General features: G+C 47.3%; 1 long non-coding RNA gene across 1 annotated transcript in view; it reads right to left on the minus strand.

Moving 5' to 3' along the window:
• Positions 1-14,982: 14,982 nt before the first annotated feature.
• LOC146187406 (uncharacterized) overlaps positions 14,983-25,866 on the minus strand; it is a 28,946-nt gene continuing 18,062 nt past the window's right edge. The window contains exon 3 of the long non-coding RNA XR_014707922.1: positions 14,983-15,142. This is a non-coding gene — a long non-coding RNA (uncharacterized LOC146187406). The remainder of the gene's footprint in view (positions 15,143-25,866) is intronic.

Consider the following 25,866-nt stretch of genomic DNA (forward strand, 5'->3'; position numbering starts at 1 on the left):
GCTGGGCAGAAGGTCATTCTCTTCTGCGTAGTTCTAAAGCTTATTTAGAATAACATGTTCCATAAGTTTACCTAAGCACGACGTAAGAGAGATGGGCCTTAAGTTTTCTATGCTTAGTTTCTTTTTGTGTTTAGGAATAAAGACAACCTTCACATGTTTCCACATCTGCGGAAGTTCACCTTTGTTCCAATATTCATTCATTAAGTCGTTAATTGCTGAGAGTGACTTTAGGTGTAAGTTTCCTAACATTTTATTGGTTACGCCATCTGGCCCTGGTGCCGAGGTAGTATGTAAATGGCCAATCGCGGCCCAAATTTCCGCTTCCGCGATCTCTCTGTCTAAGTCTTCATTAGGAACCCCTTTGTACTCGTAGGTGGCATTGGAGTTGCTACCAGTATTGAGATATCTGCTTCGGAGTTCGCTTAGCAGATCTGCATCTGTACCTGGGTATTCGTGTATGATTTGATTCATAACAGCATAATAATAACATAATAGCAGCGAAATGGCTGAACACAATCACTGTAATATTTGGCTTCTGCTGTGCCTTGGTTGTATAGTCCTTCCCCCTAGCAATAGCAGCACACTTTCACCGCTAGTGCAGTCGTCGGCATGTCTACAATGCTGGAGAGGTGTGCTGCGGAGCGAACAAAGTGAAATTTTGTCTGGGCTGCTCTATTAGTGGTAAAGTGTGGTTGTCAGTGCAAGCAGTATGCCTATGCACCTTCAGTATAGCGCCATCATTGTTCCTAGAATTGGGCCCCTGCTCAAAAATTTCATTTTCTTTGTGCGACAGGTTGGTGTTCGAGCACTCCGGGCAGACTTGCTGACGTCTGTACATCAGTCTGTACATCAAAAGTTGCTGGTTTACCTCGTGCCCCCCACAGTACCAACCTTGTGTCATTGAACTTCTAGCTGCTTCCTAGAATAAATTAAATCATCAACTGCTGTTCATTGATAGTTTAGTCAACAGATGCACCAGTCACAGTTAGCGTGCTGCCACCAGTGAAAACTGAATCAGAATGTGTGAAGTAGGACTGAGCTCTATTCTAAGCATCATTTTAAATGTAAATTCTTTCAGTTCCATCATGTAATGAGTTACAAGACAAAAAACAAGACGTTTTTAATGCACACTGTATTAGGAACAAAAGTGTTCCATTGACACAAACAGCCAGTGGTTAATAAAGCCATTGGGAGCTGTCTAGCTGTGTCATCGTGCGGAAGAGCTAGACTTTTTTCTATGGCTACAGTGGAGGATATGATGGGCTTTCGAGTTTTTCCTCCTCACCTAATTATATCTCTCATTTTTTTTTTGTTTACACCTTAGTGAATTTACGTCCTACGAGAACTGCAGACTGCTAACTTTTTATGGCTGCAATGTGCAAAAACAATGGCTTTGCAAAATCAGTACATTTCTCACACCTTACAAAAGTTTAAACACCTCATCTTTTCGGCACAACGAAAAACATACTTCTAAGGTAATCATTCCATGAAATTGTCGTTAGAAATGCTGTAGAAAAGTTTTTACCAAGAGATGTTATTGTTGTTCTTTTGTTTGTATGAAGAAGCTGGAAACCATGATAAATGAGCACAATGTCAATCACAGGCCGGTAAGAAGGATGTATTGAAAGCTAATATAAAAAGAAAGCTCTGCTGCCAGACATTCATTTTTTTTTACAGAAGAGAATAATATATATATGAGTTCCCGCACCCAGCCATTATGGCACTTTGACAAACGCCTAAGTCTATGCAAGCATTAAATGATCGTGGTCGCCATTGCAGCCAAGAAATGCAAAACATTGTGGTTCCACTGAGTGACTGAAGCTAGACGCACTTCACTGGCGAAGTGAAGGGAGCATTTATAATCAGCAGAGTGCTGGCCAGAGAGTGCATAAACTAAAATAGAACATGAACACTCAGGAAAGAAAAAGAAAAATTCATGTGCACTCTAATATTTCACCGAGATGGGGCCATATGGTGGGATGCACCGGTAACAGCAAGGTTTCACAGCAATGTAACACTCTAGCTCATTTGGTAAGATTTTCAGTGATAAATCCTTTTGCTTCCTATACTGCTGTCCTCAATTACAAGGGAAGAGCTTGCATTTTCCATCATAATTTATGACACATTTTGGTCTGTTAGTCTCTTGAATGTGAATGTGAAGAAACCACCTACACATATTTCAGCCACTTTGTGATACTGCCAAAAACAAATTCCGATAAATGAAGATTACAACCAGTTCGCAACTGCGTTTAAGATAGTTAGTGTATAGTGAAAACTCAGTATTTTCCTATATTTCTACCCAAGCATGCTTCGTGAATGTGCGGACAAACCCAATCATTATCCGAAAATTCTCTGCATCAACTCAGCTGCGTTTTTAATTGTTGAGGACAGTATAAAAAAAATTCGGAGTGAGAAAAGCATAACAGAGAGATTGCTGGCAGCACTCCCAGGCTTTCCATATTAGGTGTGCAGTAGATGCAAGATGTGTAGTGCTGAATGACCCTATAATTCGTCTCTTGTGCTTGATTGTGCAAGTGCAAAACTAAAGGAAGTGAGAGTTGCTTTAAGGTCACTCATAAGGCAAAGCCACTTGCCTATGTCGCAAGGAACCCATCACAGAAAGAGCACAATACGGGAGCCTCGGAGGCACAACATATACTGACACGTGACCAAGAGAAGATGGTTTGTACTTATCGTGTTAATACAGTTCTTTACAGCTTTTGCTTAACAAAACTTTTCAGAGTTGTATATAATTCATCATTATAAACTACCTAGCTCTAGTTCTAAGGAAAGTTCACACTTTTACAGCCATCTTCTACAAAATATAACTTGCCAGTACAATAATCTCGAAGCAGTGCAAAAAAGCAGCTTTTGATAACTGCATCTCCCGAATGCAATTTCAGCGATTTCAGAGAAAGTTGCAAATTCCATGCAGTATACCTTTAACAGTGGCTCTGGCTAGAACCCTTTGGTGCTCCTAGAGGAGGACTAAAGGGTTCTGGTACAGCTGCTGCTCTCACCACTCAATCGCATTCCAAGTGGCACTTGTGGTATTAGACCTATTGCCGCTTTGGTTGGGGGTGACCCTTGCGAGCAATCTCAATATTCGGCTATGCACAACCGAATTAGTATACTCGGAAGAACAAGGTTTAACAGCCACTGCTGTAGCTTTGGATCCCTCTATTAACATATAGTTGCCGTCTCTCCTACTCCCACCGTAATCTTCCAGGTAAAAAAACGAGAAAAATAATAATTTTCCATTGTATATCCTGTGAAACAACAACAATAATAAAAATTTCCATATGCTTTACTTGATTTCAATCACTTTTGGCTTTTTTCATATTGTCACGTAGTGGTGACGAGGTCGACGACACAAATGAAGGGGTCGATGATTGCACTAAGGAAACTCTCTATTTGGGCTGACTTGCGCCCGCAAAAGAACTAAGCAACTCGGTGGCGGCGATAGAAACAAACGTGTTCGTCGATCGTCGAGCAAAGAATGCCCGTCACACTCGCAACGCTCAATTTAAAGGCTGCACAGAACAATCTAGATAACGTCGCAAACAGCTACCAGCACGGGCTGGAACATTGTGGAAAGACACCCGAGTGGCCGGAACCTTCGAGACAGATCTCGGTGCGTCTTGCGCTACAACAAAACTGATAAAGGTGTGACTCGCGACATCGAGCAGTAACAAACAAAGATCACGGAACTGATACGCGGTCCAGAATCAGAGTGATAAGCCTGTATGCTGGCGGCTGTTAAAAAACAACAAATACTGTTTTGAAGGTTTCGCGGCATTACTCCCCCCTTAAAAAAGACATCGCCTCGATGTTCCAAAACAAAGAAACTTAAACATAAACACTGTAAAATTTAAACACCACAGATTCTTTAACGCGCGTAATATGGCTTCAGTCGTACAACATGTACAATTTCTGGGCGTGCGCGGCGCCGTTGTGATGCTGACGTTCCGTCGGGAATGACTTCATAGTCCAGTGGTCCGACGCGGCGAAGGATTTTGTATGGCCCAAAGTATCGACGCAACAACTTTTCACTTAATCCGCGACGGTGAATTGGTGTCCAAACCCACACTTGGTCTCCTGGATTGTACTCTGCGTGGCGTCGTCGTAAATTGTATCGTCGGCTGTCGGTGCGCTGTTGGTCTTTAATACGCAGCCGTGCGAGTCGTCGAGCTTCCTCTGCACGCTGCAGGTAGGCGGCGACGTCAAGGTTGTCCTCGTTGGTTACGTGCGGCAGCATTGCGTCTAGCGTCGTCGTGGGCTCCCTGCCGTACACAAGCTTGAACGGGGTCGCTCTGGTCGTCTCCTGGACTGCCGTGTTATACGCGAAGATCACGTACGGCAAGATAGCGTCCCAGGTCTTGTGTTCAGCGTCGACGTACATAGCGATCATGTCCGCGATCGTTTTGTTCAGACGTTCCGTAAGGCCATTGGTCTGGGGATGGTACGCAGTTGTTCGTCGATGGCTTGTGTGACTGTATTCCAGGATGGCTTGCGTCAACTCTGCCGTAAACGCCGTTCCCCTGTCCGTGATGAGCACTTCTGGGGCGCCGTGTCACAAGAGAATTTGTTCGACAAAAAATTTGGCGACTTCTGCCGCGGTACCATTTGGTAGTGCTCTTGCTTCGGCGTAACGGGTAAGGTAGTCAGTGGCCACGATGATCCACTTGTTACCCATAGACGAAGATGGAAAGGGGCCGAGGAGATCCATCCCAATTTGTTGAAAGGGCAGGATTGGGGGCGGAATCGGGTTTAGTAGTCCCGCTGGTCTGATCGGCGGCGTCTTGCGTCGTTGGCACTCACGACACGTCTTCACGTAGTGGGAAACTTCAGCAGGCAGTCGCGGCCAGTAATACTTCTCCTGGATTCGACGCAACGTGCGCGCAAATCCGAGGTGGCCTGCTGTGGGCTCATCGTGCAACGCCTGCAGAATTTCTTGCCGAAGGGTTTTAGGCACTACGAGAAGCTGCGCGGTTTTGTTGGGTGCAAAGTTCTTCACGAGGAGGCCATTGCTTAACGTGAAGGATGATAAATGTCGATTGAACACACCAGGAGGGGAAGCGGTCTTTCCTTCCAAGTAATCGGCTAGCGCTTTCAGCTCAGGGTCTGATCGCTGTTGTTCTGCGAAACTGCTGGCGCTTACCGGTCCCAAAAAGGCGTCATCGTCGTCGTCCTTCGGGGGAGAATCGACGGGAGCGCGGGATAAGCAGTCTGCGTCGGAATGCTTCCTGCCCGACTTATAGACTACAGTCATGTCAAATTCTTGAAGTCGTAGGCTCCATCTGGCAAGGCGGCCGGAAGGGTCTCAAATTAGCCAGCCAGCAGAGCGCGTGATGGTCGCTTACCACCTTGAATGGTCGGCCGTATAGGTATGGACGAAACTTAGAAGTAGCCCAGATGATCGCAAGGCACTCCTTCTCGGTCGTCGAGTAATTGGCTTCGGCTTTTGTGAGAGACCTGCTAGCGTAGGCGATTACTTTTTCCTGTCCGGCAGTCTTCTGGACGAGAATGGCTCCTAGGCCTACACTGCTCGCGTCGGTGTGAATTTCGGTCTCGGCGTTTTCATCAAAGTGGCCAAGTACAGGAGGGCATTGCAGGCGGCGCTTAAGTTCGTCGAAGGCTTCTCCTTGCGGCGCTTCCCATTTAAAAGGTACGTCAGCCTTTTTAAGCTGCGTCAACGGTTCGGCGATCCGCGAAAAGTTTCTGACAAATCGTCGATAATAAGCGCACAGCCCAAGCAATCGGCGCACAGCTTTCTTGTCGGCAGGCGGTGGGAATTGTACGATTGCAGCTGTTTTCTCCGGGTCTGGGCGAATACCGTCCTTGCTAACGATGTGACCTAGGAATCGGAGTTCTTCGTAGGCGAAGTGACACTTCTCTGCTTTTAGCGTTAGCCCCGATGACTTGATGGCTTCCAGCACTGTCTGTAGTCGTTTTAGGTGGTCTTCAAAGTTTGACGAAAAGACAACAACGTCGTCCAAATATACCAAACAAATTTGCCACTTCAAGCCTGCCAGGACTGTGTCCATTACTCGTTGAAACGTGGCTGCTGTGGAGCAGAGGCCAAAGGACATCACCTTAAATTCATAAAGGCCGTCCGGTGTGATGAATGCTGTCTTCTCGCGATCTCTTTCGTCGACCTCAATTTGCCAATATCCGCTCTCCAGGTCCATCGATGAGAAGTACCTTGCATTGCAGAGCCGGTCGAGAGTGTCGTCGATGCGGGGAAGCGGGTAGACATCCTTCTTCGTTATGCTATTCAAGCGGCGGTAATCAACGCAGAAGCGAAGTGTGCTGTCTTTCTTCTTGACCAAAACGACTGGTGCTGCCCAGGGGATGTTCGATGGCTGGATTACGTCATCACGTAGCATTTCCTCAACTTGATCGCGAATGGCCTGGCGTTCTCGCGGCGATACACGATAAGGGTTTTGGCGCAGAGATCGGGCGTGTTCGTCCGTTATTATGCGATGCTTGGCCAGTGGTGTTTGTCGTACCTTCGATGACGATGAGAAGCACTCCCCGTAGCTTCGAAGCAGACTGAGAATCTGGTCTTTCCTGTTGTGGGTCAATGCCGGGTTGATGTCAAATGTGGGCTGACGGAATAGGTCCGGTGCGTCTTCCAGCGTTTGGTCGTGGAGGGTGAATACATCTTTGAGGTCCGCTAATTCGTCGAGAAAGGCGATCGTCGTGCCCTTGTTGTGATGCCGGTATTCTTCGGTGAAGTTTGTTACCAGAACCTGAGCTTGACCTCTCCGGAATTTCGTGATGCCTCTTGCGATGCCGACACCTCGTTCTAAGAGCAATTGAATATTTCCTTCAACGATGCCTTCAGCGGTTTCGATGTTGGCGCTACCTGCGCAGACTGCGATACTTGATCGGGGCGGGACGTTCAATTCTTCGTCGAGGACGTTTAGAGGGATGTGTTGCATCGACGTGTCGTAGCAGGAATGGCTTTGTCTGCAGAGAGCTTGATGAGCTTGGATCGCAGGTCGATGATAGCCCTATGTTCATTTAAGAAGTCCATGCCTAAAATCACGTCGCGGGAGCACTGCTGCAAGACCACGAAGCTGGTGGGGTAAGTACGCCCATTTACGGTTATTCTTGCAGTGCGTCGTCCCGATGGAGTAATCAGGTTGCCACCTGCTGTGCGAATCAGCGGGCCATCCCAAGCGGTGGTAACTTTTCTTAGCTGAGAGGCTAACGGTCCACTAATGACTGAATAGTCAGCTCCGGTGTCTACTAGGGTAGTGACTCTGCGACCGTCGACATCAACTTCAAGGTCACTTGTTCGCGTCCTCGCATTGCACGTGGGCCTTGGTGTCCGATCTCGGCTCCGTCGTTTCTTCAGGTCATGGCCGGGGCATACCGTTGTTACTTCGCTGGGCGGCGGTGTCTGCTTGCACTTTGGTCGTGTTGTCGTCGATGACGTCGTGTGGAGCGACGGTGAAACGGCTGCGTCGTCGTTAGTGGTCGTCGGCGGCGGAGGATCTTCGTCTTTTCGCCGTTGAGCAACCTCACCTCCAAAAGGTTGCTGCCTTTAGTTTCCCCTACGGGGGCTTGGGGACCTTCCGCGCACACTTCCATCATAGTTACGTCCTGGCGACGCAAAGCGGGCCCTGTACGGCGATGGAGACCTGAATCGACGGCTTGGTGGCGCAATCTCACCGCTACGCAGGTAGTTGTCGATTTCTTGAGGTCGTTCACCTGGGCGTGGTCGTGGAGCATCGACTGCAAATCCGCGGAGACCGATTCGTCGGTACGGGCAGTGCCGCAGAATGTGGCCGGCCTCACCGCAGTGGAAGCATAATGGCCGGTTGTTCGCTGTCCTCCATGCGTCGCACTTCCTGGGGCTTGTTGGTCGTTGGTAGGCTTGGCGGGCGGGAGCCAAGGGGCGGTTTTCAGGAACAGGCCGGTAGCGGCGAGGGCTCGGAAAGTCATCACGTCGGGGCGGAGGGCGACTTAATGCACCAGCGTAGTTCATCGCTGTTGCCTCTTGTGCTGGAACAGTCGCAGCCGTCGCTTCAGGAACGCCCAGTGCCTGCTGGACTTCTTCACGGACGACGTCCGCGAGCGTCGCCACCTGGGGTTGTTGCGATGATGGCTGCCTTCGGCGGAGCTCCTCTCGCACGATCTCCCGGATGAGGTCACGAAGGTTCTCTCCACTTGCAGATGCGCTGAGGTAGTGGCTTGAGTAGTCTGGCTGAAGTGGCCGCTCGTAGTGGCGCATCGGGGTGTACAACGTCTTCTCGATGGCAGACGCTTCCGTTTCAAATTCCGCCACTGTTTTTGGCGGATTTTGGACAAGATTTCCAAAAAGCGATTCTCTGACGCCTCGCATTAAAAGTTTGACTCTCTCACCTTCAGTCATGTTATGGTCGGCGCGGCGAAAGAGGCGCTTCATCTCCTCAACGTACGCCAGGACAGACTCGTTAGGAAGTTGCAGTCTTGACTGAAGAAGGGCCTGGGCTTTTTCCTTTCGGACGATGCTTGAAAAGGCAGTCAGAAACGCTTCCTTGAAAGTCTCCCAGTCCTTCATAGTTGCCTCAGGATTTTCGAACCAAACTCGGGCATGTCCTTGAAGAACAAAGTAGACTTGCCTAAGTTTCGCGGCGTCATTCCAGCCGTTGAAATCTGCCACACGGTCGAAAAGGTTCATCCAATCTCCCGCATCTTCATCCGGTAGTCCATGGAAGCAGGGGGGATCCCGGGGTTGGATGAAAATAACCGGTGCTGTAGGCTGGGCCATTGTCAGCGTCGATGCCTTCCGAGATCGAATGGGGTCAAGCAGCAGACCGTGTTCGGGTTGTAGGCCTTGAAGTCGGCGGCTGGCTCGGTGACCTGTAGGCTGGTCTTCCAGGAACACGGCTTGAGTCTTCGCTTGAAGGATCAAAGGCAGCACCTCCACCAGATGTCACGTAGTGGTGACGAGGTCGACGACACAAATGAAGGGGTCGATGATTGCACTAAAGAAACTGTTTATTTGGGCTGGCTTGCGCCCGCAAAAGAACTAAGCAACTCGGCGGCGGCGATAGAAACAAACGTGTTCGTCGATCGTCGAACAAAGAATGCCCGTCACACTCGCAACGCTCAATTTAAAGGCTGCACAGAACAATCTAGATAACGTCGCAAACAGCTACCAGCACGGGTTGGAACATTGTGGAAAGACACCCGAGTGGCCGGAACCTTCGAGACAGATCTCGGTGCGTCTTGCGCTAAAACAAAACTGATAAAGGTGTGACTCGCGACATCGAGCAGTAACAAACAAAGATCACGGAACTGATACGCGGTACAGAATCAGAGTGATAAGCCTGTATGCTGGCGGCTGTTAAAAAACAACAAATACTGTTTTGAAGGTTTCGCGGCATTATGCATGTCGTCACGAGCCATTCATTTTCCTACCCTTGTCTGTGCACGAAAGGACTGAAGTTGTTATAAAACTGCTGCATGGAAACCACAACAAAGAAGGAACAAATAGATGAGGACAAAGCTGCACACATTTTTGTGATAATGAACGAACTAATTCAGCTCGATTAAAGGAACAATGAAAAGGTATTTGCTGTGGCTAGAAAAGGGGCACTAACGATTAGTATTTCATCACTCATTTCCACGACACACATTTTTAAGCTGGTTTTACTAACACAGATGGAGGTAAAAAATAATGCCCCTCCTTTCCCTTCAACTTGACACACGCTGATGAGAAAAGTAAAGAAAATGTCACAATCATTCCCCACTGTGGCCCATTTCACCTGCATCATCTGGTCCCAGATGGCCAAGTTTATGTCAGTAGGGGGCAGCTAAGAGTAGGCCGTGAGATGATGTCCAAATAGACTGCGAAAAGCAATTTTGAGAAATTTGTAAATTAAAGGGGGTTTGCAGAGACATTTAAAATTTGACTTGAATACCAACAAAGAAAATCCTAGAAATTTACTGCATTACAATATGACAATAATTACCTTTATAGGTTCCTTTAAGCATATTTCCTCAAAAATAAAAAAAAATAAAACCTTAAAAAAACCGCAAGAAATGAGAAAAAAACCTGGAAGACAGCCCTAATGCGATAGTTTTAATGGCTTCCCCTGCAGATCATTACTTTACAACTCGCTGAATCACCAATTCCTGAATTTGTGACACTATTATCTCACACCTACTCATTAGCTTATACTCGTGAGCTACCACATTACGTGAAACACCAACAGCCATAGCTAAAAAGACCTGCTTCAACCAAGAACGCGCCTGCATGGCATAGGAGTAATGCGCTTGACTCGTTATCTGTTTCATGCCTGTTTAGTATGGATGAATTACTCGAGCAGTTTTTAAATGGAAATAACAGGTTCAATTAGTCTAGGCTACACTGGTGTGGGCCTGCTGTGTTGCAGCTAGAGAAGAGATGCCATGTAACGTCAGTTGTCTGCTCTGTGTGAGGAGGCAGACAATGGCTGCTCATCACTCCATTCGGCGCACGGCACTCGGTTGGGTCTCCCAGCTGGCTGCTCCAATCGATGAGGATACGATGCATCGCCGTTGTAGCTTGCGCCATCAATGGGAGCTGCTTGTTACAGTACAGAAGGCTTGCGGTGGGTCCGATTCTCGTTTCCCCCTCCATCTCAAAGGAGCTGCTGGAGTCAGGAGTTCCAAGTCGGCCATGTCTTGTGGCTTCGTGGCGACAGACAACCTGCTGACCAGTCAGTGCACGGTCTTCTCACCTGCCAACTGCTACCTGCCGGAGGCATGCCCATGATTTTTCGCTCACATCAATATTGCTACTGTTGCTGGACTTTCTGGAAAACGAAGTCTTTAAGATATCATATCAAAACAATGCCGCAGAAGCAAAATACTACTTGGGCTCGAGGCAAGGCTGGCATTATGCAAAATGGGACAGGGGCCGAATACATTTTAGGCTGAAGACCTCAGGAGCGAAGGACGAGACAGCTGATAAGGATCTAGACTAGAACAGACCAGCCAACTGTGGTTTCACGTGGCACTGCCAGCCGGCGTCCTTTTTCATTTTTCCAGCGACCATGCTTTGGCCGCAGTCTTTGCGCAGCCAAAGGAAGGCGCTACACCATGAAACTGTTTGATTTGGAACTGGCTCGCTTTGCCGCAATGTCATTTTGACATTGGCATAGGTGAGCAAACATTTTGGTAGGACGAAAAGGCAACAGCAGCCAATCGGCCATCGAGCGAGCTTTATTCTCCACTCACGAGAAGGTACCACTCAACTGAATTTGCGCGGGAAGCCTGTAAAACTTTTAACACAACAAAATTTTTGCAGTGTTTTGCAAAAATCTGCTGTCAGCGTTATGGAATGTGTGAGCATTGTGATCGAAAAATCACAGGCATGCCATTGCCAAAAAATATGCATCTCAGTGCAAAAAACATAAAGCGAAGAAAGGAGACAGACGCAGGGCAAATGCTTCAAAGGATGCAGGACGAAGCGTTCATCCTGCGTCTGTCTCCTTCCTTCATCCTGTGTTTTTTGTACTCGCAGTCGTCATACGCGTACCAACTAGCCCGTCTTTCCACTTTAACTTTGTCAGAAAGTAGTTGGCAGCTGACATGGCCGGGCGCTTACTGGGTATCGGGTTGTCTGATGGCAGAAGACTAAACGGCATGGCCACTTTGGCAAGTGCTGCAAACTCAGACTTTGCCTTTGAGATAAGAGGGTGAGATCAGAATCCAGCCCTCCAAGACCCTTGGATCTTGAGTAGGACACACTGCCTCTAAGCCCAGGTAGGACAAAGGTCTCTCCCATATTTCTCGAATTAATCAGGTCCTGCACTAGTTGAATCCACTTGACCCCTGCAAATGTCTTAGCTTCATCAGTCCACTTAAGGGTAACACTTGGCATCCGTTGGAAAACGAAATTGTTACCTTTGCAAGCGGAAAGGACTATTCCAGTTAATGCAAGAAGGAAATGACCCCGAACTAAACATTGTCTCCGTTATGTCAGGCCCGTTGTAATGTTAATACTGTGTGGAAGTGGTGCTGTTGAACACAAGTGTGATTGGAGTGGTGCCCTAGGAGACCTAGCATATCATTGAAAAATGGGGGTAAATGTGCGTCAGTGCTTGAGAAAGTAGGTCTTGACATGTGGCAAACGCAACGACGATCAGGAAAATTTATGAAGCATTTAACACAGCCCAGAAAGGCATTTTCATAGGTCCTTTATGACTATCATTCAGCAGGGAAGAATTCATGTTCATTGCGGGCACAGGCAAGCAAAAGAATGAAGCAGATGGACATGCTCAGAGGTATCGTCGCACCCCTCACAAAGCTTCTAGAATTGCTTGATTAAGCTAGTACAGTCACAGTCTATAAAGTTGTCCTACCTGCTTGAAGCTGATAAACATGCTCAGCTGATGAGTGCTTCAATGGTCTCTGAAATGTTACCTATGGTAATATTCTAATGCAAGAAGTCCACGGAGGTGGTCTTTGTGAGCATTCAAGCCAAATTTCAAAGCTTTGCAGATAATGTTTAAAAAGTGCTCCTGGCAACTGCTCGCAATCAATTAAGGTGACGCCTCTCGTGCGCTCACTCTTCAATGATGTTATTGGGGTCTGCTGGGTGCACACAACAACTGGACACTCCCAGGTGATGCAGGCAGGCAGGCGGGACAGGGCATGGTGGCATGCGCTGAGTTGATGGGGACAAGTCATTTTTTGCACTGATACGATCAGTGCTAATGCAGGTAGCTTGAAAATGTTTGCAGTGCAGAGGTACTGATTGCTTGCATGCATTTTCTAGTTTTAATAAATTGCTTTTCATGGGCCCTTTCAGTAACAATTCCACAGCAATTATGTGTGAGACGAGACACTTATTTAACAAACACTTTTCCACTGTAACGATATAAGAATGTAGCTTATACCATGTTCTGTCATAATTCACTAGGCACGTCAAGGTGTTAAATTGTTTGCATGAAATGTCAACCACGATATTGCACATGACAGAACTGAACAATTGACTGCTACAAACTTGGCTTGACACTGCATTTAATCTTTGTTTCATCAAGATTTGTTATAACAGTAAATTTTTATGAGGCAGTTTGAGTCTAGAATCAATGTGTACCTGTTAGCAAGGGTATGACTAATTGTACTGGTGTTATAAAATGCTTTGGAAGCAATAACGGGCACACAATGCATGCTCATAACTGGGAGGTGAAAGAAGCTTGCTTGTGAGAACTTTATGCAAAACTGTGCAAAATATGAGCGCTCCCCAACTGAAAATATTGTACGAGGCTCTGCGTGGTTATCTGTGCGCGGTTATCGACCCGCACAACGCGAGAATGTGCGAACGAGAATGAGCGAACGAGAATGAGCGAACGAGAATGTGCGAACGAGAATGTGCGAACGAAGATGTACGAACGAGGATGTGCGATAAGAGAACGCGTGATGTGTGCACGGTGGGAGAACGTGCAACGTGCTCACGGCGCGAAGGCGTGCACACTGTGAGGACTTTTGTACCCGTGTGTGTGCGTCAAAATTTGTGCATAGCTATCAACATTCAGAGTGCATGGATGTGGGCACTCAAGGCCCCAATATAGTCCGATGTAACGCGCGCGTGCGCACGTCGGCGAAAAACCGAGGTCTATAGTCCAACGGCACGGCGTGATGGACGTAGCGAGCGCGAGCCGACGCGGCCTAACGTCGCCGACGCGCAAATAGAATCTCGCCTATTTCTCGCCGACCGCGTCAGCCGCGTCGGCCACACATTCTAGCATTCCTCACGCGCAGTGAAGATGGCGGCTTGCATGTAGACAGAGCCCATGCTATAACCACGCGCGCATTTCAGACACTGTTGCTGAAAAGCTGCTAGAAGGAACTCGAGGGCGGCCCTGCATCTATGATACCAAGCGGATTGACTCTACAGAGACGTTCAGAGGAAAGAAAAATGCCTGCAATGCAAACTGTCAGTAGTGCGGCTGGGCACAGCTGCGTTCTTCGCTGCGGTGCGTGTGCCATGCTCGTTTTAATGCATTGCTCTAGGTGGTGTAACAATGATGTTGTTTCACTTATCTGCAGTACATTCATAGGAAGAATACCAAAAACTGCGGAAGCGGCTTCGCATAGAGTTGTGACCGGTACACGCCGGAATCGAAGGTCGTACTCAATTTGGCCTCACGGAACGTCAGTGGCTCAACAACCAGGGAATTCGTGAAATTTATGGAATTCTACAGGAACTGCGGCCAGCCGAGAAAGTGATCCTCATTACTGTGTAATCTCTAACTCCTCTGTAATCGTACATATACTTAAAATTTGATTAGTTTTCAGTAAAACACGCACATATACAATCATCGTTCCACCTGTAGCCGGTGGCGGCGCGGGCTCAGGCCGTTGCTGGGCTGGACGTCTCCACAGCTGGCTGTAAATGCCTTGTGCCATTTGAACCTTCGCAGTAAACACATCGCGTCATTGCCTTGATCACAACAGTATTTAGTGCCTTGATAGGCTGCAGCCAGGCCCCTGTAGGTGCCCTGTCGTCTGCTCGAAAATGCACCCCGAAAACGTACCAGCCCTCGAGGGCGTCTTGTGCGCATGCGCGCCGTGGCATCGGGCACGCCAGCCGCGCCAGACTGTAGAAGCGGCAGTTTTTTGACGCGCCCGTCGTAGCCGACGTGCCGTGGCTAACGTCGCAGACTTAGCCAGTCGCGTTGAAAACGTCAGACTATATTGGGGCCTTTAGTGCAAGGAATGAGTGCACTCTGAAGGTGCAAGACATTAGTCTGATCTCAGACGATGAGACATTCAGCATGGGAATGCTACCATGCTATGGTGATACTCTGCATGGTTGCAAGGCTCCTACATGACACCTCATGTTTGTGTTGTGCATAATACTAATATGCCAGCTTTAGGCCTTGTGCAAGGCCTCAATCAGTTTCTGCTACAGTTATGACACAAAATGTTTTGCAGAAATGATGCTCTCCATGAGATGAGTCTCAAGTGCAAAGAATGCAAGCTTCCAAAAGATACATGTGGTCACCTGGATTGGCTTTATTGGCTGATACACTGTGGTCACAAAACATCTGCTTTCGGTCCACCAGGTTCGAGCTTGGATGCAGGTTTCCTTCTTCAGCTGCTCTTGGCCTGTTGGATTCGAGCTTGGATACAGGTTTTCACTGTGCGACGTCTGCAAAATGCAAAAAAAAAGCCGGACTATATTCCAAAATCCGAAAATTCAGCTGTCTTTACAAGACATTCTGAGAAAGGGGTAATTAGGTGCTCTATTTTTAATTGATAACAATTCAAAAAGTTTCGATTCTGAACTACAGAAATATAACGAACTGACACAAGAATACAGGCGTTCAGCATCAGTCCATCACAAAATCTAATACCTTAGTCGAACGGATATTTCAAGGGTCTTTGAACCATATCCTATCAATCAAAGACATCTGAGCACTGCTTCATGGAAAGCTACAATAACTAGAGTGAACAGAGCAGTGCAAAACCGGAGATTTAAATGGACTTTGAGAAATAGAAGTGTGCATTCTAGGATATGGCTTAGCACACAGGGCTAGGAATAAAACCAAACCTGAAATGAAAGATTATGCAATTCTACATATATGATCATAGAAGAAAAACAAAATTTCACACAGAACAGTATGGAAAATATATCATCATTGCAACTTGTACAAAAACAGTTGATAACACATCTTCAAAAGTGCGCGAGTATTACTTGAGCCCAGCAGCGAATTATCAATGGCAATAGCGGGGTACAAGAGCTTAGTGAGATGATGGAATCTTTCAATGGTGATTGAGAATGCCATGTAGAAGTGGCGCAACTCTCCCCAAGTTTACTAAAAGCTTGGTTAGTATTCATGACGGCCCCTCAGCCTTCCTTCCAATAAGGTCGAGAAATACCCTAACCATCCGAGGCAGTGGAAACAGTGCATAGGGATCAGGTTAGCTGATATTCACAAACATGCCTTGACTAACACCTTTACTCCAAGCGGTCCTCGAGGCCCTTTTTTTTTAAATGAAGCTCCACTTGAATTGCTCCTCGAGTGCATGAGAAAACAGAGCATCTATAAGTGGCAATGGCACTACTACGGGGACACCTAGACTTCCACTTGCAAACATGGGGCATCACAGCTTTCACACACTGTGCAGACTTCGTTCTACTGCATACCAAGCCTTTCATGAAAGTGGATATAATAAGGATTCACAGACCCACTCTCTGAAGCATTGGCTCCGAGAACCTCAATCTGACTCGAAAATACTGAAACATCGTTTCAAGTACGACCAAGAAAAGCCTCCTAAGTTTCTGCGGCTGACGTTGAGCATGGATAACTATCGTCAGTTACAGATTTCAATGCTGTAGTTGATCATCGCATTACGCTACTGTGGTGTAAACACATTTCAAGTCATCGCCAGATACCTTAGCAACATTTCAGAGCACGCCGAGTGCCAAGTTGCAGAAAGCATTTGATGGCTAACAGCAAATGAAACATGTGCAGTGGTGGTTTCTGTGAACCACTGTGGACAGTGGTGCAATCGTGGGGAATGTCATATTGTAAATAGGAAGACAGCGAGGTACCGGAGGTGCAGTTGTGCCATGGAACACCTGTGCTGCACATCTCAATGGCTTTCTGATTGCCTCAAATATACTTGTATGTCTAGATGCAGTGCTGAAGGGGGGGGGGGGGGGGAGGGTCAATTCTGTCTTTTTAGCTGTGGAGAGATATTTGCAGTTGGTGGAACGCATGGCTTTTCAAGTGCACTTAAAATTAAAGCTCCTAGCTCGCTTGGAAACAGAAGTGGCATTTGCTTCTGGAAAGACAAATTTGTTGGCTTGGGTGCATGCGCTAGAACATGCTTCTTTGAACCTCACATGTGCTCAACGCTCGCCGCTGAGCACTCAGAGGGCAAATATGCAACTAGGTCACTAGAGTTCACAGCAGTTCGAGCAGTTCTCAATGCCTAAATCCTGTTCTACATGAGCCATATGTCACTGGCAGTGAATGTTGGTAGATGTGAATTGTTTTCAGCCATTTTTCACAGCTGCCTTGTTCATGCAGTCTGCAAAACATATTTTACTAGGCTGTGACTTTTTTTTTAACGTCCAAAAGCGACTCAGGCTATGAGAAATGCTGTAGTGGAGGACTTCAGAAATTTCAACCACCTGGAGTTCTTTAATGTGCACTGATGTGGCACCGCACATGGGCGCCTTGCTTTTAGTCTCCATCGAAAAGCGGCCGCCACAGCCTAATAGCCTGTGACTCTTGAGGCAGCTTGTGGATGCTGTTCACAAGGACTTGACATTAGAAAATGAGCATGTTACACGTAGTGGCATGCACTTTCCGGGCCAAATTTTGGCCTTATGGTCCATTCAGTTGGGGGGACGAGAGCAGAGGTGCCGAGCAGTACAGAGAAGTACAGGAGCACGCCGAGCGAGGGTGTAATTTTCCTCCCACGGGAACGCTCTCTGCGTGTCGAGAGCCATACGCCACGACCATTGCGACCACGCTTCCCTCCTCAGCATTCTCCGCCTACCCGCTGTAGCAGCAGTTGCAACCCGAGGAGAAGCAAACACTCCATGTAGAACTGCTTTGCATGCCTTTGTTCTCACAGCGCGGCGATCTGCCTCCTTTGGCCCTTTCGATGCCAGCAGTGACTCTCAAACCTGAGCAATGCTTTGCAGCCACCATTTAGAGCGTCACCGACTCGAGAAAAGAAAAAAGATGGTGCGGATACACCGCTTTACGTCATGTGACTTCCTCTACACTCGCTTTAGATGAGGGAGCAGCCAGGAGTGCATTCAGGTGCTCTCAGCAAAGGAAAAGACCTCCTCCTCTACCATTGAAAGCCAGTGATTCTACTCCTGCTCTACCACTGGAGGGCACCCGCTTGTCTGAGAGCACTTTCTAAGTGCTCTCGAGGGCGCCTGCTCTCCCACTCGAATTCGCCATAAGTCTCGCCCCGTATGCTACTTGTGCTGTCTGGAGTGGAGAAATATTTCTGAAGGGTAAGTCGGAGGAAATGCTGAAAAGCATTCAAGAATCTGAACTGAACCTTAAGTAGAGAAAAGACTGTTTTCTGCACTTTATGGAGCTGAGGTAGCGTCGAGTGGAGACATGTTTTTGAATTCGGCCACAAGGGTAAAATTTGAATTAACTATTCCACACGCAAAACACTCATGTCCTAATGTCAAGTCCTCTGAACGTTCAGAAGCAAACTCGATATTCACAGGCTAACAGAACATGTTTCCCAGGCTGCATGAGCGTCTACTGCCGGCGTCGTCGTGTGTGTTCCATTGCTTCCCCGGCGCGTTTGGGTTTTGCAAGCTTTTGTTGGCCAACGGATACGCACGAGATCGCGCTGTAGCGATCGCGCTTTGCACTATAAACAAGACGTTTAAGCACTCGGTGGGGAACAGCTGTGAAAAACAGCTGAAAACGCTTAATGTTAGGCAAAATGTCGCTGCTGCTGTTATATTGTTCATGTAGAACATGACATATGCATTGAGAAATGCTGTGAAATTTAGTGACCAAATTTGTTTATTAAGATTTGATTTGAAGTTGCTGCTACACTTGATCTTTGAGCTTGCAGGGCTCAGGGGAGAGGGAAGAAAATATGCGTGCTTCTTCGCTACATATACACCCAAACCAACAAATTCAACTCGCTGATTTCAGTTTCCAAACAAAGCTTGGAGCCACAATGGTCACTGCACTTGAAAAGCCATGCCTTCTGCCTACCGTGAATATCTCTCCACAGAACAAGTGAACCAACCACTTTGACAGCACCGTGTGTCCGAAGAGTACATAGTACCCTGATGTGACAAGCAAGCCATTGATGCCTGTAGCACAGATGTTGACATTGTTCACAAGGCTCAATCGCGCTACTAGTGGCCCCAGCTTCCTTTATACGTACTTGCTAAGACCAAAAATGGGAAGACTGCAAAAATGGGGGGGGGGGGGGGAGGCAGCTTTTGTGTACAAAAGGGGGAGGTGGCTGCTACTTTCAGGCAGTGTCGGATGCGTCCTAATCTAAACATCCTAAGCATAAACACATGCAGCAGCAAGCATGCAATGCATGTCTAAAGGTGTGCGTCCGTCGAGATATCTGCAGGCCGCCAGCAAATGTTCTCACTACGTCTCTATAGCCAACGCAAAACTGATCTGCATGCCCACCACCAGTTTTCTCTCAGTACCATCGGGGCGCTGTTTAAATTTTTTAATGCAAAACCATAACTAGCCCTTTTACACGTAATTTCATCCGTGACCGTCGTTGGCTGCGTTGGTTCCGTAAAAAGAGCAATCACGCCATTGCTAAGCATAGAGCAGCTTAGTAACATAAGGCATGTGGCTGAGCTCAATAAGAAGGGTCAGATAACATGACATTTGGGCAAAGCCTTTAACCTCAAGTACACTGAGTGGCTGCCCTTAGCTGAGATCGAAAGCGAAGCCAGTACAGCATCTATATCTACTGTGGCTGCATTAGCTGTGCATCGCTGCCTACAAGAAACGCAGTACACCAACTGTTTTCGCAGCCAGCGACACCTACTCTTGCTCGGCTAAAGTCTGCTTTGATTGATTTCCTGCTTAGCCAATGATGCCGATGGTGCTAGTGTGGCCTCTGATGGAGATGCTCGAAATTATAATGCCGCTGCTGATTTCTCGGTGCTGGTTCCGCAAAAGCCATTCTTTGCAGGCAGAAGCCCCTTATCGGAAGATTTAGGGCAGTGATCGTGCAATCAGAAAGTTTGGTCAAACATCTGAAGTCTTCTAAAAAGTCGGAAGGGTTGGCTGCAGGTATGTACGCAACATGCCTTCCCCACAAGTGTGTCCTTGTCTGTGGAAGCCACCAAGCAGAGCAAACTTACTATTAGTCCTCAAATTTGTACCGTAGCTCAGCACTAAGTAGGTTCTGAAACACTGCTCATATACAGCGACAACTTAAAATGTGCTGCGCCACAGAAGTATGTGATGATCAACTACAGCACTGGAGTTAGTGATAGACCATGATTATGCATACTTGGTGTCAGAAGCTGGGATGTCAGGAGGGATGCCAAAGCCATACCCAGAAAAAAATAATGTGCTAGAAGTTCTAAGTTAGCCAGGGTTGACCTGGGCTGTCACTCAGCCAATGCTTCAGAGAACAGATCTGTGCATACTCACTGTATCCACTTGAGTAAAAAGCTTGTAAACCCACAGAACAAAGCCCACAGAGAGAGCAAATGATAAGATGACAAGTGTTTACAAGTTGTGTGCCAGTCTATGAGCCCTCAAGGTCACATAACTGCCAATAAATGAAAAGCAGGCATTCAGGGCTACGTGGAGTTGAAGTCAATGTATTCTTATGAAGTGAAGATTTCATGTCACTATACTCAATCTCACAAGCTGTCTGCTACACCTGGCCCATTCGAGATCATATAGATTATAGTAGGTAATTGTGCTCTTAAGTGCCTCTCACCCCTTGAATTGGCCAGGGTGAAAGTAGGAGCACAATGACCTACTTGGACCCTTTGCAAAACTCAATGCGTCACCTATATTATATAGCAAAATCCTTGTGGGAGAATATTTTTGCACATCTAGGGTGCACAGTCACGTGACACATGGGTGATGTAGCCTATAGACCTCCTTCACTCCGGCTACGTCACGAAAATGCGGTGGCGCTGTCGTCGTTAGTGACTTTCACCTGGTAGGCAAAACAACACTTCTGTCGCTTTGCCTACCGTGATTATGCGATGGCTTGCTGCTGCCGGGAAATGCAGAGCACCATGCCGACTTATCGCGTCGCTATGACATGTGCTGAAAGGTACACTAGAGGAAGTTTAGTAAGCTTGCACAGGTTTCTTGCCCTACAATGGTCGCCGTAAACAGTGGTGGGCCGCCGGGGTGAAGCGCCAAGGCTGGCTACCGATGCCTGCTCATCGAATATGCGGCAAACACTTCGTCGCGGCTAAGCTGGAGCTTATTCACCTTTACGCCAGAGCGGTCTACCGGATTAAATGTCGCGAATAACTCGGGTTTGGCCTTCTTACGACGCGTGATGGGATCTTGGTACTGTTTTAGTGCCGGTGCGGGCGCGGGTGCGCAGGTAACATATGTAGACGAGGCTGTCATATATATATATGTTGTAATGCGTAGGCCTGTTTCTTTGTTGGAGCATGCATAGATGTTTTACCTATGTAAACTGTTCCTCAAGCCCGTTTTTTTGTTTTTTTTTTTACTTTGGTAATTGTATGTATGCGCAGTGAGCTGCTACGCGAGAGATCAGTGTTGCACTCCTCGATCCGTGGTATATATATATGTTGCATAACCTTGGCCGCGTTCACGTCAAATTATTTTAATCTACTTCCTGATGAACATTCCCACTTCACGTTGGCAGCTACTAATCAATTGGGTTGGAGCTGCATTTTTTTATTTATGCTGAGTGCTTTTATTTGTATTCACAGCGGTTGATTGTGAATGCGAGTTGGGAGGGCTTATCCTACATTAACGCGGCCACAGTGGCCGAGACCGAACTGGGCCGCCTTAACTACGGAACCACGGGTGAAAGTAAAAACGGCCCCAGAAAAGAGGTCCCCAGAAGATACAGCCCCGAAAAAGAAGGTCCGTGGAATATACGGCCCCGGAAAAAACGTGCAGAAAGGTCCCCTCAGGAAGCGGCCCCTTGGAAAAAATGTCACCGAAGAAATTGACTGAAAATCTGCCCGGAACTCACTCCGCAAAAAACTGAACATCTTATTGGATGCCTTTTTTTTTTTTTTAGAATAGATATAACCATTGTCGGGCCACTGGGTCATCTGGGTGCTTTACACATTTACAGGAACTGGAGAAGACTTGGCGAGAAAGCATTGCGAAAAAAAAAAAAAAAAAGAACCCCATCACTATATAACATCCAGCGAGTATTATGCAGTGCATAAGTTGGCAGTTTCCAAGCTGCGAAATATCTCTCGGGTAATATTACACATTCGAGAGACTTGGTTGTCCTCGACCGCACAAATTTCGGCGCCATAATGATTTTTTTTTGTAAACGCATGGCATCAGTACCATGTTTTGCAAATTTCAAGCGGACGGGTAGAAAGAATCCCTGTAGCATACATTACTGCGGCTATAGATACGAGGAAACTCAGTCTACGCTTTTAGTAAACAGAACTACAAAACGTGAAAAAAAAAATAAAACGGCGGGGTTCAAGATATAAATAATGTTCAAGCTAAAATCACAAACGCAGATGTAAGATAAGAACAGTAAAAGTTGATTAGAATGAGCGCTATTCATCGCTGATAAGCCAAGCACCAGGCAAGGCGAAAGCTCGACTTTGCAGTACGTTTGATTCCATCTGTTTGGGGACGTTTTATCTGGGGCCATTTTTTCCTGGGACGATTTTGCCGGAACCCACGGAACCACAGCGGCCGCTGCAGCTCGTAATGGTAATGGAAGCTTTAAGCGTGACTACCCGGGATAAAATTGCTAGCCTAACGACGACAGCCGCCCACGAACAGAGCAGATATAAAAGAAGCGCCGCTTTGTGATTTCAACGAATTGGTACGCAAATCCGTGCGGTGTCAAGGCTACTGTTGTCGTGCTGACCTAAATCATCCTAACCATACAGCCACTCGACGCTAGCGAGGTGCTTCGTGCTTATCAAGAACGCTCATTTGCCGCACGGTGTGAAGAATCATCCGATAACACAATGATGCTTCGAGCGGACTATTTCGTACGCGGTTTGCGCGCGCTATTTATGGCGAGAAAAATCACCGTCAGCTTACTCGACTCAAAGTAGTTGTAAGCATCCGAAGCTTTGTAATTCTCTATACGTTCTGCGCCTAATTTTCTGGGAGAAAACAGCAAATAGATGTCAACGTCGGTCATTTTCTCTGGCTGGCAGCAACGCTTCTCTTGGGCGCCTTGAACCCAATCTCCATCGGTACGGCGTGCGGGTGCGTACGCTGCACGCCGTGTACGTTTCAATGTATCGTATTCATCCTCACCGCTGAGGCTCACGAAATACTAGCACATGGTCATTTCGTCTGCCAAGAAGGCGCCAATCACAATAACACGGCTTTGGCAAGCTTAGCCACAGTGCCGCGGCCGCGGTCGTGCTTTTTGCCTACCGTGGGATCGCTGACGAGAGCAGCGCCACCTCGACCGTCTTGTTTGTTTGCAAACATGAAGGAGGTCTATGTCACATACACATATCTCCTAGATTTTTTTTTTACAGAGGCCTGCTGCTCAGTCAAAAGACGCGATGCGCGGGAGTGTAGTGCGCACCGATTCTGTGCGTTTGAAATTTTTTGTTTTCGTTCTGTTTCTTCCGATAGTTTGGTGGAACGGCTGATATGCAATGCGATGCGGGATTCTGGAGTCGTGAGTCTGTTTTTTCGCTGCATGTCGCCGGGATGGCGCGTTTGCTTTCTGCAGTCTAAAAAAAATGTGCAAGAGTACTTGCTGTGTGCGGGGCTGCATACATATTGAGTACCAGAGTGAGAGTTATTTGCACACACGCACGCCCATACGTGCCCATACACATGCAGTTTTGTAGTGGCGCAAAAAAAAAAGTAATTCTGTCAAGACAGAGCATCTTCTAAAGGGCACGTAAACTTTGACGTTTGGATTAAGCAATAGAATTATACATGATGTTTCACATAAGGTTTGCTTTATGGGGTTTAACGCCCCAAAGCGACTCAGGCTTGTATCACATGGGGGGCTTAACTCAAGGTACAAAACCAGCCCATGTCCGGACACAGAGCAGTCAAACCTTCGGTGCTACAACAAAAAAAAAGGCAAGCATGCACACTGCTCTGTGCTTTGCCGAGGTAGCTCCAAAGATAGATGGATTTATTGATAGGAAAAGGCAGAGAGGTTGGCCCGAATAATTCAAATCTGGCCTGCTACTCTGCACTGGGGAAGGGGAAGGAGAGAAGAAAGAAGGTCATGATGGGTGACGATGTGGGAGAAGGCATATGAAATATATATACAGACACAGCAGCTTGCTTTACAAACGTGAATCAAGTCCACTGGCGCTCAAATAACGGCAAAGAGCGCGCACTGCCTGGATGCCCTTCCCCTTGTCCTGCCAAGCGCCCAGCAGCAGTTCCTCCGACAGAGGCCTCTTGTCTAAATGCTTCAAGGAAGCAGCTAGCACATTTCTTTCGTTCGCATACTCTGGGCACACCAATAATACATGGTCCACAGTCTCTGGGATGCCACAAGTTAAACATTCCGGTGAGTCCATCTGTCCAATTAAATGTAAGTACTTGCGCGTGAAAGCCACGTTTAAACGAAGTCGATGTATCAAGCATGCCTGATGACGCGGAATATCACGCGGAACAGTAAATTTAAATGTTCGATCAAGCTTTCTTAGACGCATGTGTCGGGCGTCTGGTTGAGCCCAGTAAGTCGCTGTAGCAATATTCATACAACTCTTTAGAAGACACGTCGTATCCGCTCTTGAAAAAGGCACAGCTGTTTGGAAGCCATTGATGAGAGCGCTTTTCGCTTCAACATCGGCCTGCTCATTCCCATGGAGGCCGCAGTGGGCAGGAATCCATTGAAACATTATCATGTGGCCTTGCAGCTGGGCAGATGTGATGAGCTCCGTAATGTTTAGTGCCAGGGACTGATAGGCAGTGTGGCGTAAGAAGTTTTCCAAAATTTGTAATGCAGTCTTCGAGTCCGTGAATATACACCATTTTTGAGGTGGTTCCCCACATATATAGCGAATAGATTCCCGAATGGCTACAAGTTCAGCAGCGGTTGATGTAGAGTTATGTCCCAAAAGGAAATGCAGAGTCGTTTTCTGAGCTGGTATGACCACAGCTGCAGCGGATGCCTGTGCTGACACAGATCCATCGGTGTATACGTGAATATAACTGGGATATTCTGACCAGATGTGTGCCAGAGTAAGTTGTTTGAGTCCACTAATTGGTACCATAGATTTTTTTAGTATTCCGGGAACACGAAGGTGCACCAAAGGTTTATCCATCGTCCATGGTGGTTGGGTGGGACGATATGGGAGGGCATATCCTGTCGGTACTTGCGACTGATGGCAGCGGAGTGCAGTTGTAAAACTGCAGTCCGGCCTCTCATCCAGAATCTTGCTGAGTGGGTGAAAACGGTGTCTTGTAAGTGCTCGTAAATATACACGAAGTGGTTCGTGTGACAAGTATATGGACATTGGGCGAGCGTGTGCCTCTTCAATTGTGCCTTTGTTAGAGGTGCATCTGGGCAGTCCAAGACATATTTTCAATGCCTGCGCTTGCACGCTCTCTAAAGTCCGCAAGCAGGAAATGCTCATACTAGAAAGTACTGGGAGACTGTACCGGATGTAGCCAACAAACAGAGCCTCGTAAAGCCGTATTAAGGAGCGCTCAGTTGGACCCCATTTGATGCCAGCTATGTAACGAAGTACATGGCAAAAATTAATTAGCCTCTTCTTCACCATAGCAATATGTTTCGACCAAGATAGTCGGTGGTCAATAATTACTCCCAGGAATCTGTGCCTGGAGACGTATGGTATTACGACTCCATGAAGGGTAATCGGGTAGCGGCTGACACATTTTCCCGTAAACGCTATCACTGCACACTTTTCTGCCGCTAAAAATAAACCTTGACGCCGTAAGTACATCGATGTTGATGACACAGCTCGTTGCAGTCTCGCACGTAGTTGTGGGCGCGTCGAACCAGAGGCCCAGATGCAGATGTCGTCAGCATATGCACTGATGTGGATGTTAGTTGGCAGTTCACTCCCCAGGCCAATTAGCGCAACGTTAAATAAAGTTGGGCTGAGAACTCCTCCCTGTGGAACTCCACGACCGACCTGAAAGTGGGTAGTATCTCCTTCAGGCGTAGTCATGTAAACAGAGCGGCCGCTGAGATAGCTTACAATCCACAAGTACAGTCGGCCAC

Source organism: Amblyomma maculatum, chromosome 6, assembly GCF_055883805.1.
Source record: "Amblyomma maculatum isolate TAMU_Amacu chromosome 6, ASM5588380v1, whole genome shotgun sequence".
Classification (NCBI taxonomy): Eukaryota; Metazoa; Arthropoda; class Arachnida; order Ixodida; family Ixodidae; genus Amblyomma; species Amblyomma maculatum.